General features: G+C 45.6%; 1 protein-coding gene and 3 long non-coding RNA genes across 5 annotated transcripts in view; 1 reads left to right on the top strand and 3 right to left on the bottom strand.

Moving 5' to 3' along the window:
• The window catches only part of LOC106724145, a 24555-nt gene that overhangs the window by 3092 nt on the left and 10888 nt on the right, over nucleotides 1-10575 (top strand). The window lies entirely within an intron of this gene.
• The window catches only part of LRRC20 (leucine rich repeat containing 20), a 52531-nt gene that overhangs the window by 40832 nt on the left and 1124 nt on the right, over nucleotides 1-10575 (bottom strand). The window lies entirely within an intron of this gene.
• LOC106724144 lies at nucleotides 4299-8714 on the bottom strand. Its single transcript, XR_001359897.1, has 3 exons — nucleotides 8530-8714; nucleotides 7330-7513; nucleotides 4299-4576 (listed from the first exon to the last, which is right to left on the bottom strand). It is a non-coding gene; the product is annotated as an uncharacterized LOC106724144 (long non-coding RNA).
• Nucleotides 9544-10273, bottom strand: LOC106724143. Its single transcript, XR_001359896.1, has 2 exons — nucleotides 10129-10273; nucleotides 9544-9744 (listed from the first exon to the last, which is right to left on the bottom strand). It is a non-coding gene; the product is annotated as an uncharacterized LOC106724143 (long non-coding RNA).

Genomic DNA, 10575 nt, shown 5'->3' with positions numbered 1-10575 from the left:
GGGTCCGCTTTGTGCGCGGCTGCTGCGGGGAAGACGCGGGGGAGGGCGGGGTGTAGGCCGGGACGTAGGACTGAGGCTCCAAGTTTGTTTCTCCAGGGAATGGAGCGGAATGAGCCAGGTCCAGGTACTTTGAGAAACGTGAAGAGGGGACATAGGAAACTTTTCACGTGAGGCCTTCCGGCGCCCGTTCAGGTTTTTAGAGAGAATAATTCTAGCTACGCCAAGGTACTCCACTTCTCTCGTTCTCCTCTATAAAATGGGAATGAAAATATACAAATACCCACTTCACAGGTCACTGTGAGGATTAATACACGAAATGTTGAGGTTGCGCTGCCCAGCATGACAGCTCGGGGCAGGGCTGCTGCTTCACAGGTCTTCATTTAAGGAGGACTCACCCTCCCTCCACCAGGCTCTCTGGGGAAGATGAAAGAAATGCGGCCCCTAACTCAGCTAGTGAGGATGATCAACGACTCAAATGCTTTAATAAACAGAAACATGTATTAAGTGTGTGGGAATCCTGAAGAAAGAACATTTAATTCTGTCTCCAGGGACTGTGTCAGTCAAATAAGGAACACACATTCCCCTGGGTCTTGATGAATGTTATGGGTTAAATTGTGCCTCCCCAAAAAAGATAGGTTGAAATCTTAACTCCCAGTACATCAGAATGTGACCTTATTTAGACACAGGGTCATCCTATGTAATAAAACCCTAATATGCAAATCGACCGAACAGCGAAATGACCGTCACTATGACGTGCACTGACCACCAGGGGGCAGACGCTCAATGCAGGAGCTGCCCCCTGGTGGTCAGTGTGCTCCCACAGGGGGAGTGCCGCTCAGCCAGAAGCTGGGCTCACCGCTGGCGCCTCCACTGCAGGTAGGAGGTAAGGAGCGAGGGGTCCCAGACTGCAAGAGCTCCAGACTGCGAGAGGGATGTCCGCCTGCCGGCTTAGGCCCAATAGTTCATAAATGTCGTGCACCAGGCCTCTAGTTGCAGATATAATAAGATAAGGTCATGCTGGTGTAGGTTGTGACTAGTGCTCTTATGAGAAGAAAAGAGACACACAGACAGACATAGATACGTTATATGACAGTGGAGGCAGAGACTGGAGTGATGCTTCTCTACAAACCAAGGAACCCCAAGGATTGTGGACAAAGACCACATACTAGGTCCTAATAACTAGGTCCTAGTAACTAGTAACTAGGAAGAGGCAAGGAACAGGTTCTGCCTCAGAGCGTCTAAAAAGGAATCAACTCTGCCAACACCTGGATTTCACCTGCTAGCCTCCAGAACCGTGAGGGAATACATTTCTCTTGTTTTAAGCCAGCCAGCTTGTGGCCATTTATTAAAACAACCCTAGAAAACGAATACAATTGGGTGAGTAGGAATAAAGGGAAGGGAATTAGAAAACTCTCCAAAGAAAGCCTTTCAAAACGGAATGCCTAGTGCAGTCAAGGCCCTGTGTCTTGGGGTATCTCAAGATGAATCAGACACAGACCCGGCCCTCAAGGGGTTACCACTCACGAGGATGCCTGAGCAGCCAAGTTTGCTGACTCCTTCCCAGGAAGACTATGGAAGCCTTTCCCCAACCTCATCATCCCTATATCTATGGCCCCTCCAACTCCACGTGGACAGGACGTCTCTCCAGTTCAAATGCCACTTGTATTGCTGGTTGTTTGCTTCTACAGAGCACTTGCTGCATCATGCCAGGTATCATGCCATCTCTGAACCGGCTCTGCCTGATTTCAAATAGACAAGAGTCTGGCACATGGTAAGTGCTTGCATCAGTCAGCACTTTTTCTCCTGCATAATAAAACACCCCAAACTTAGAAGTGGCTCAAAACCATAACTACTTAGTTCATGATTTTAAGGGCCAGCATTTTAGTTTGGGTTCAGCTGGGCAGTTGTTCTGGCCTCAGCTGGACTCCCACATGCACCGAGGGTCAGTGGCTAGGCAGCCAGAGGCCTCTGCTTCTGGGAGTGGCTAGCTGCTGACGGAGGTAACTGGGCCACAGGTCTCTCCTTCACCAGCAGGCTAGCCCAGACTGGCTCACATGGAGCTTTGGGGTTCTAAGAGCAAGAGCGGAATCAGGCCAGGTCTCTCAAGGTCTAGGCTAAGAACTGGCACTACACCACTGCCATAATTGTATTGGCTAAACCAGCGGTTCCCAACCTTTTTTTGGCCATGCCCCATCTAAGATCTCTCAAATCCTGATGCCCCCGCCCCCATGTGACATATAATTCTTATTATTCAAAAAGTGAACTATTCACGTGGAGGAAGCCTAAAAGGCCATTAACTTAGTCTAAACAAGCTTCCAAAGAAGATGGCATCCATGAAAGAGAAAAATAAAAGAACGAAAGGACAGTTGAAGTACTGAGGAAGAAATCACTAAGCAAGTATTTAAAAAGTAATAATATGAAGTGATATGAAAAACCAGCAAGTAAACTTTCAAAACATATAATAGAGAACTGAAATGCATGTCACAATATATATATTTATATACTGTATATGAAGCCCCTAGAACCGTGGTCGGCAAACTGCGGCTTGAGGACGTTTTTAGCAAAGGCCAGCTTAGGAGTACCCTAATTAAGTTAATAACAATGTACCTACCTATATAGTTTAAGTTTAAAAAATTTGGCTCTCAAAAGAAATTTCAATCGTTGTACTGTTGATATTTGGCTCTATTGACTAATGAGTTTGCCGACCACTGCCCTAGAACCATAAGAAATGCAAAAAAATTCACTGTTAACTCATTCTCGAATTGCCCCCCTTAAAAATCAAATTGTCCCCCATGTGGAGCATGTGTCCCACACTGAGAACCATTGGGCTAAACCAAGTCACAAGTTTAACCCAGGTAAAAAGGTGGGGCAACAGACTCCATGTTCTGATGGCAAGAGCAGCAAAGTCACATTGCAAGGAACATGGATACAGGGATGGCTAGAGAATTGCAGCTGGTTTTGCAATGTGTCTCAGTGCTCAATAAATAATCCCACAATACCTAGTGGGTGCTCAGTAAATATTTACCGACAGTTCTAAGGTTTTCAACCATTGATGTTCAGAGATTTCACGGAACACGATCAATTGGCAAAATTTTATCTCTTACAAAATACCCATTGCCACCTTCAGTTTCAGAATAACAAAGGAAGGGCTCAGAAAGATAGAGCTGTGCAAGGAGAAGCCACACTAAGGCTTCTCAGCTGGCCCAAACGGGTTGCTATGAACAAATCCAGAGCATCTTTGGAGGTCTGGGCCCTTTAAGGCCCTGGTCCAAACCTGGTCACCTGAACTGGAAGCCACATACCCTTCACCTATGAACAGAAAGAGGCTCAGATGTTTGCCAGGGCTTGCACACAGCCCGCTGATGCCTGGAAAGCCTTGCAAACCAGGAAACCTCTTGTGCAATGACAAACTTGTTCGGCTGTTTCCCGGAGGATCTACCCCTTGCTGAGAAAAATAAATCCTCAGGGCACTTGTGGAAAGGACACTATCGTGTGGGCAGAGAGAACAGCTCAACTTAGATGACTGAGAGCCGTGATGGGACCACTTCCCGTCTAACAATGAACTAGAATCAATATCAAGGGCTGTTGTTGGCAGAACTGGGGGGACTATTGGGTTTGGTGATTTGAAAGTTGTTCGTGAACATGGCCGGGGCCTGGACTAGAGGACAATAACAACACATGGTCACTTAGTCTGCATTAGGCACTGCTGTGAGCATTTTACACATATTTACTCATTTAATCCTCATAACAGCCCTTGTCATCCTACACCCTCCTCCCCCACCACGGTCTACTGCGTCATTCTCAGGCTCTAACCACAGTGGAAATAAGATACAATTGTGGCCTCTTTGATTTTTCCCCTGAGCAGAGTTCTTCTTCATGGGCTCATCCTCTCTCTTCCAAGCCTTTGTGGATGTGGAAATCCCTTTGGGTCCTCCTGTGAAGCCTGCTTTCCCCTTAAGGACTCCCCAGTCAACATATCTCAGTGCTCACCACATTGTGTATCTCAGCCTGAGGGAACCTCTCATTTCCTTCTACTGTCGTTGAACAAGTGGAACACCCTGTCCTAGAAATACATGCAGCCTATTAAACTTTTAGATCCTCAAAAGACACTAAAAGCTCTTTGAAGACAATAAGCAGATCTTATTAATCCTTGACTCTCCCTTTGATGCCCAGCACAGTATTGCATCTAAACCTAGATCAGCGTTATTCAATTTACAAGTCATTACCTGTTAGCAGGTTGAGAAATCAATTGAGTGACTGTATTAGTTATTATGGCTGCATAAGAAATTACCCAAAACTTAGTGGCTAAAAACATTTATTGTGCCATGTTTGTATGGGTTAGGGATCTGGGTGTGGCTTAGCGGGTCCTCTGGCTCGGACTCTCTCACAGTCTCTCAAGGCGTGGAATCCTCTTCCTAGTTCACTCCTGAGTTCACACGGTTGCTAGCAGGAGAGAGTTCTCTGAGCTGTTGGACTAATACCTCGAGTCCTCACAAGCTGTCAGCAAGAGGCCTCCCGCAGGTCTTTGCTATGGGGTCTTTCCACAGAGCTTCCTTCAGCATGCAGCTTGCTTTATCTGAGCGAGCAGGCGAGAGGGCAGGAAGGGACGAAGAAACACAGAAGAGATTAATGCGAAGGAGAGGAAAGGGTAGAGAAAAAGAGAACAGTCAGATGAGGACCAAAAAGTGTCCACTGGATGGGACATCAAAGCAGCTTCTGTGCAATGGAGGCCAAAGTGAAGTGACTGAAGAGTAAATGAATGGTAAAGAGTGATCAGCAAGTACAGACAACTCCTTCAGGAAGTGTGGCTGGAACAAAGGAGTTAAACATGGCCTGACCTTGGAAGGGCCTTAGGACCTAGGGAGGGATGGTTATAAAGATGTAGGGCAAGCATGTCAAACTCACGGCCGGAGGGCCACATGCCTCATTTGTCATGCAGCCCGCCAGCCATGAGTTTGACATGTTTGTTGTAGAGACTTGAGTATGTTTAAACTCTGATGCCAAAAAGTTAGGGGACACAGTTGGATACAAGAGAGCACAGGCCTAAACTCTGTAGCCCCTCAATATACAATGGAGCCTTCTGGATCACCCCATGTCTTAATCTGCTCAGATGGCCATAACAGAAAACCACAGAGTGGAGGCTTCAACAACTGAAACTTATTTCTCACAGTTCTGGAGGCTGGGAAGTTCCAGATGAAGGTGCTAGGTGATTGGGTTTCTGGTGAGGTCTCTCTTCCTGGCTTGCAGATGGCCATCTTCTCACTGTGTCCTCACATGCTAAAGAGAGCGCTCTGGTATCTCTTCCTCTTCTTATAGAGGCAACAGCCCTATTGGATTAGGGCCCCACCCTTATAACTTCTTTTAACCTTAATTATATACTTAACAGCCCCATCTTCACATACAATTGCATTGAGGGTTAGGTTTTCAACATATGAGTTGGGGGGGATATGATTCAGTACGTAGCACCCATGTACTCACCTTTCTGTCTTTTACGGGGGGGCAGTGATTTGGCATTTTGTGGGCCTTATTGAAACTGCCAAGCTGGAGCTCCCTCCACCTAACCACACCCTTCCCTTCTCCCCCTGCACTTCCCTCCTCTGACGAGGAAGGTGGAAACTCATGGGAAGAATATTGTTAAGAGAGTTGCCTGGTGGTCAAAATACAAAAAGTTCTTCTGGAAGGGGGAAGGAGCCTGGAGTTTCCAAGAGAAACACACTCATGCCAAGTCCTGGGGTGGCCCAGTGTGACAACTGTATGGACACATATTATTCCCATCAAAGATACCCCCAAATACACTTTTAGCTTCAGTTGTTCAGATATGTCACAATAAAAGTGAGTTTTTAGGAATATAATATGCACTCTCCCCCAAGTCATTGTTATTGGAATAACAATCTAGCCCGTCTCTTCCTGCACTCCTCCTGACGCTGAATGTCCTGCCAATCATTTATTTACTCAACAGGTACTGTGCCAGCCCCTGGAGAGAAGCAGAGGACACAATAGCTGCTCTAATGGCACTTACAGTCTAGTGGAGAGGCGATATTAATTAAATAATCATAACTATGATGGTACAGGTCGTGTGGAAGTGATACACAATGGCATGAGCACCTCCAACAAGGAGGAGCAGCCTTGGCAGAGAGGGTAGGGAAGGCTGCCCTGAGAAAGTCTGTCGGAGTTGGATGGGAATGACGGGGGATGAGTAAGAGTCGACTGGGCAGATATTAGGAAATACAGTAGTTTTCTATGCTGCATACAGAAAATAGTAACAAATTGACAGCTTTGTTTTTTAACCACAAACTTAGTGCCTAAAAACAATACATTTATCATCTACAGTTTCTGTGGGTCATGAGTCCAGGCACAGCCAAGCTGGGTGCTATGCAAGGCTGTAATCAGGTTGCATTTTCCCATGGAGGCCTGACTGTGGAACTGCGGGAGGGGCCACTGCCAGGCTCACCCAGGTTGCTGACAGAATTCACTTCCTTGTGACTGTAGGACTCATAGCAGCATGCTTTTTCAAAGCCAACAACAGAGGGAAGACTAGAGTGAGTCTGTTAGCAAGATGGAGTCTTACATAACTTAATGTAATCACATTCTGTCACCTCTGCCATATTCTTTTAGAAGCAAGTCACAGGTCCCACCCCCACTCAAGGAAGTGAAGATCATGGGGTCACCTTAATGTCTGGTCACCACAGAGAACCAAGCAAAGGGACTAGCAAGTGCAAAGGCCCTGGAATGGGAGGGAACATGGTCCATTTGAGAAACAGGAACACCAAAAGAGAGAGGAAGAGAGGCAGGAGATGAGGCCAGACAAGGGAGGGACTTATTCAAGATTCCAAGAGTAATGGGAAGCCATGGAAGAGAGGGTGGTGATACAATCCAACACACACAGCCAGCCATTGCTAGCCCAGGGCTTCTGGGCCTGTTCAGTGTGGATGAACGAATAACCCCATGCAAATCCAGCCAAAGAACTGGATGCAAGGGGCTTTCACCAAGGAAGGTGAGTCCCATGGCCAGGTGGAAGCTTCACAAGGTCTGCCCTTGTTCTCGCCTTAATCTAGAGCCAGGGTCATACCAGGAGCTGAGTAAGTATTTCTGAATGAATTAGTTGATGGAGAGATGAAAGCCAGGTAGCAAGTCCAGAGCCTACATGGAGAATCAGATCAAAGGCAATCAGAGTTTTCTACTCTGAACCCCATGGGCCCACTCAGTCATCATAAAGAATTTCCACTGACAGCTCCACCCAAGAGAGAGCAGAAGCTCCTGGGAACAGAGCATCTCTGTCTCAACTTGGTGAGTTCCCACTCTTGGCTCCCAAGCTCTGTATACCTGTACCTTGCCTCTGGGCTGTTGCTGGCACCATTCATTGTTTGGATGACAGAGCTCTTTCTGGTTGGAGCTCAAACTATAAAAACAGGCACATGCCACCAGATTTCGTACGGCCTTAAGCATACTGCCCACTTTCACCTTGCAGGCCACGGGTAATAGAGGGAGGGTTGCAGCCATGAAGAATCTTCTACTAAATGTTGGGATGGAGAGAGAGAGAGAAAGAGAGAGAGAGAGAGAGAGAGAGAGAGAGAGAGAGAGAGAGAGAAGAGAAACTAAGCGTTGAATTGTAGTAAACAGGCAAATAATAAACAGGCTTTAAAGGAAGACTTTACACTGAGTGGCCAGATTATTATGACTGGCGAGATTATTATGACCACCCCATCAGTACTTCATTGACACTTCCAAAAATACTGAATATTGAAAACTTCCTAAGCAAATACTCTCAAGGTTTTATTATTATTATCATTTGCATAACTAATTCACTTCATTGTACTGATGGGGTGGTCATAATAATCTGGCCGGTCATAAAAATCTGGCCACTCAGTGTATTATGCCTAAGTAACTTTGAAGAAATAATACCTCATTTTCTGAAATCTACAGCTATGGGCGTCTGACAAGACTTCCAAATGAGGAAATACTGAGACTGAAGCATGGTCCCCTCTGCCATTCATGTTGCTTTCCTATCTGCCCCTCTTCTCCCAGCCTCTTGGCTCCTGGCACCTTCTTGGATCTCATTGGTGCCTAACCACCATTCCCATCAGCCAGACCGTGGCTGAGCCTGACATTTAGATCTCAGGAGAGCACTCTGTGAATGAGAGGTTCCTCCTCTTTATGTTTCAGATGCGAGAACATGGTCATACAGCAGGCAGGTGGGAGAGCTCGCATGTGAAACAAGGCATGTCTGCTGTCATAGCCTGGGCACAGCGGACTGTTCCCAACCACAGTGAGAGGCCAGAGAATTTCTAGAGATACAGCATGTGACCTTTGGCAAGCTCGCTCCTCTGAAGCTATTTCCTTATCTGTAAATAGGCATAATAACATCTACCCTTTTGTGGCGGTTAGGAGTACTAGAGATAAGATCTCTAGAAGGGCTAGTACAGCACCTGACTCAGCCTAGATGCCTATATGTTATCTACAATTATCATCACCTTTTGAACATAGTCTGTCTCTTATGTTCCAGAAGCTCAGGAAATGGATGCTGCTCACCTCCCAATGAGTTCAGCACAGGTGATGATAAAGAGTTCCCCTCTTTATAATGCAGGAGGCCAGCAGGTCCAGGAGAAAGTGCAGTAAGATGGCCAGCCAAGAAGCTTGAGCACTAGTCCCAGCTCCATGGGTCCTGGCTGTATGACCTCAGAGAAGTCATAACCTCTTTGAGTCTGTTTCTTAATCTGTAGAATGTAGATAAGAGTAATAAGCAGCTTGCCTCCATTATAGGCTGTGGCTCGGTTTAAGTGAGATAATGGTCTGGAAATGCTTTGTAAAGTGGGAAAGTGTTATCCAAAAGTAAGGGGCTATTATCTTTATGATGATAGAGATCTAGTGTGGGTGGCCCCATTATGGAGGGTGGGGAGCAAACAATCTTCTTCTGCCCCTGGGAAAGACAGAACCAGAGGAAGAGGGCATAAGGTGACTGCAGTGGAGTTAGAAGGAATGAATTTTGGAAAGCCAGGGTGGCTAACTAGTGGAATAACAGACTACAGGAAGAGCACACCTGGTTTAAAGATACTCAGGCACTTCCATTTAAAAAAAAATCAAGTTATACTAATAAATATTAAAAGTTCCAAGAAAGAGCTGCCCAAATATGGTATAATTTACATGTTCAATCCTAGCAGCACATCAGTTATGGATCTAGGGGTACTGTGTCTGTTACAATTACATCGGCAGCTTCCCAGTCCCCAAAAACATTCAGAGATAAGATTCTTCTCCCAATTTCAACGTGTGGGTTTTTTCCTCACCACTAAGCAAGTCTCCAAACACCAGCTGGGTGTCCTACAATTCAACTCAATTCTGACACTGACTACTTGGAGATAGTGTCAGATCCCATAGGTTATAGACTCAGTCCTACAAGACAGCCCCCCACCCCCCACCCCACTTCAGATGCCAATCGCAAGCCCAAGTTGTCACCTGTGCTATAGATTGAAGATTCCAACTACTCCCTCCTTGGGTTTGATTAATTTGCTAGAGCAACTCACACACAGAACTTAGAAAACATTCTACTTACTACATTACCGGTTTATTATAAAAAGATACAACTCAGGAATGGCCAGATGGAAGAGATGCTTGGGGGAAGATACTGGGTAAGGGTGCAGAGCTTTCACACGCTCTCTGTGTGGCACTCTCTCCAAATCTCCAAGTGTTCCTCAACCAGGAAGCTCTCCAAACTCCTCCTGCCGCAGTCCTTTTTGGTTTTAGTGCAGGCTTCATGACAAAGGCAAGATTGATTAAATCATTGGCCATTGGTGACGGATCTCAATCGTCAGCCCCTTGTCCTCCTGTGATCAGGGGTGTGGGACTGAAAGTTCCAATAGTCCAATCACATGGCTGGCTTGGCTCTCTCAGTAGTGAAGTAGTAGCAGTTTCACTTGGGCTAAACACTTATATTTCAGCCTCACTTTCCTCATTCACAAAATGGGAAAATAGCTATGTTGACGGTACCCAAGATTATCATTTTAATTCCATCTTGGGCACATTGGGGGCAGAGGCAATGCTGCCTAGAGCAGCGGTTTTCAAAGTGTGTTCTGGGGGGCGGGGGCTGAGACCTGGTCTAGGAACCTGTGAGGGTACCTTTTTTCAATTGCATACCTGTATGAACCTGGGTATTCTTCATTTACTTGAATCAAAACATCACAACAAATTGAATGCAGAGACAGATGTGGGACTCCAGCTGTCGTCTACTAAACAGACATTAAAATGTTTGCAAAAATGTAAAACAATGCCACTTTTTTTCACTAATTTTTGGGGGAAATATAAATTTAAAAATAAAAATACGTTAACATGTAATGACATTTTATGAACTAAAGAACACTTTTAAATTCTCAGCTTTAATTTTAATACAGGAATTATCAATAGATATAATCTACACAAACAAAAGGTCTTTGGGATCCTTAATAATATTTAAGAATGCAAATTTTGAGTTCAAACAGTATTTTTGCTTGGAGGAAAGAATAGGGTTCCAGATCTAGATTTTTCAGGCACCTTGTGCTTCAGTGTTTTGTATCTCTCTCTCTCTCTCTCTCTCTCTCTATATAT

This window comes from Myotis brandtii, unplaced genomic scaffold, assembly GCF_000412655.1.
Source record: "Myotis brandtii unplaced genomic scaffold, ASM41265v1 scaffold735, whole genome shotgun sequence".
NCBI classification, from domain to species: Eukaryota; Metazoa; Chordata; class Mammalia; order Chiroptera; family Vespertilionidae; genus Myotis; species Myotis brandtii.
Note: the sequence above shows the minus strand (reverse complement) of the source record. Positions and strands in the feature narration are given on the sequence as shown.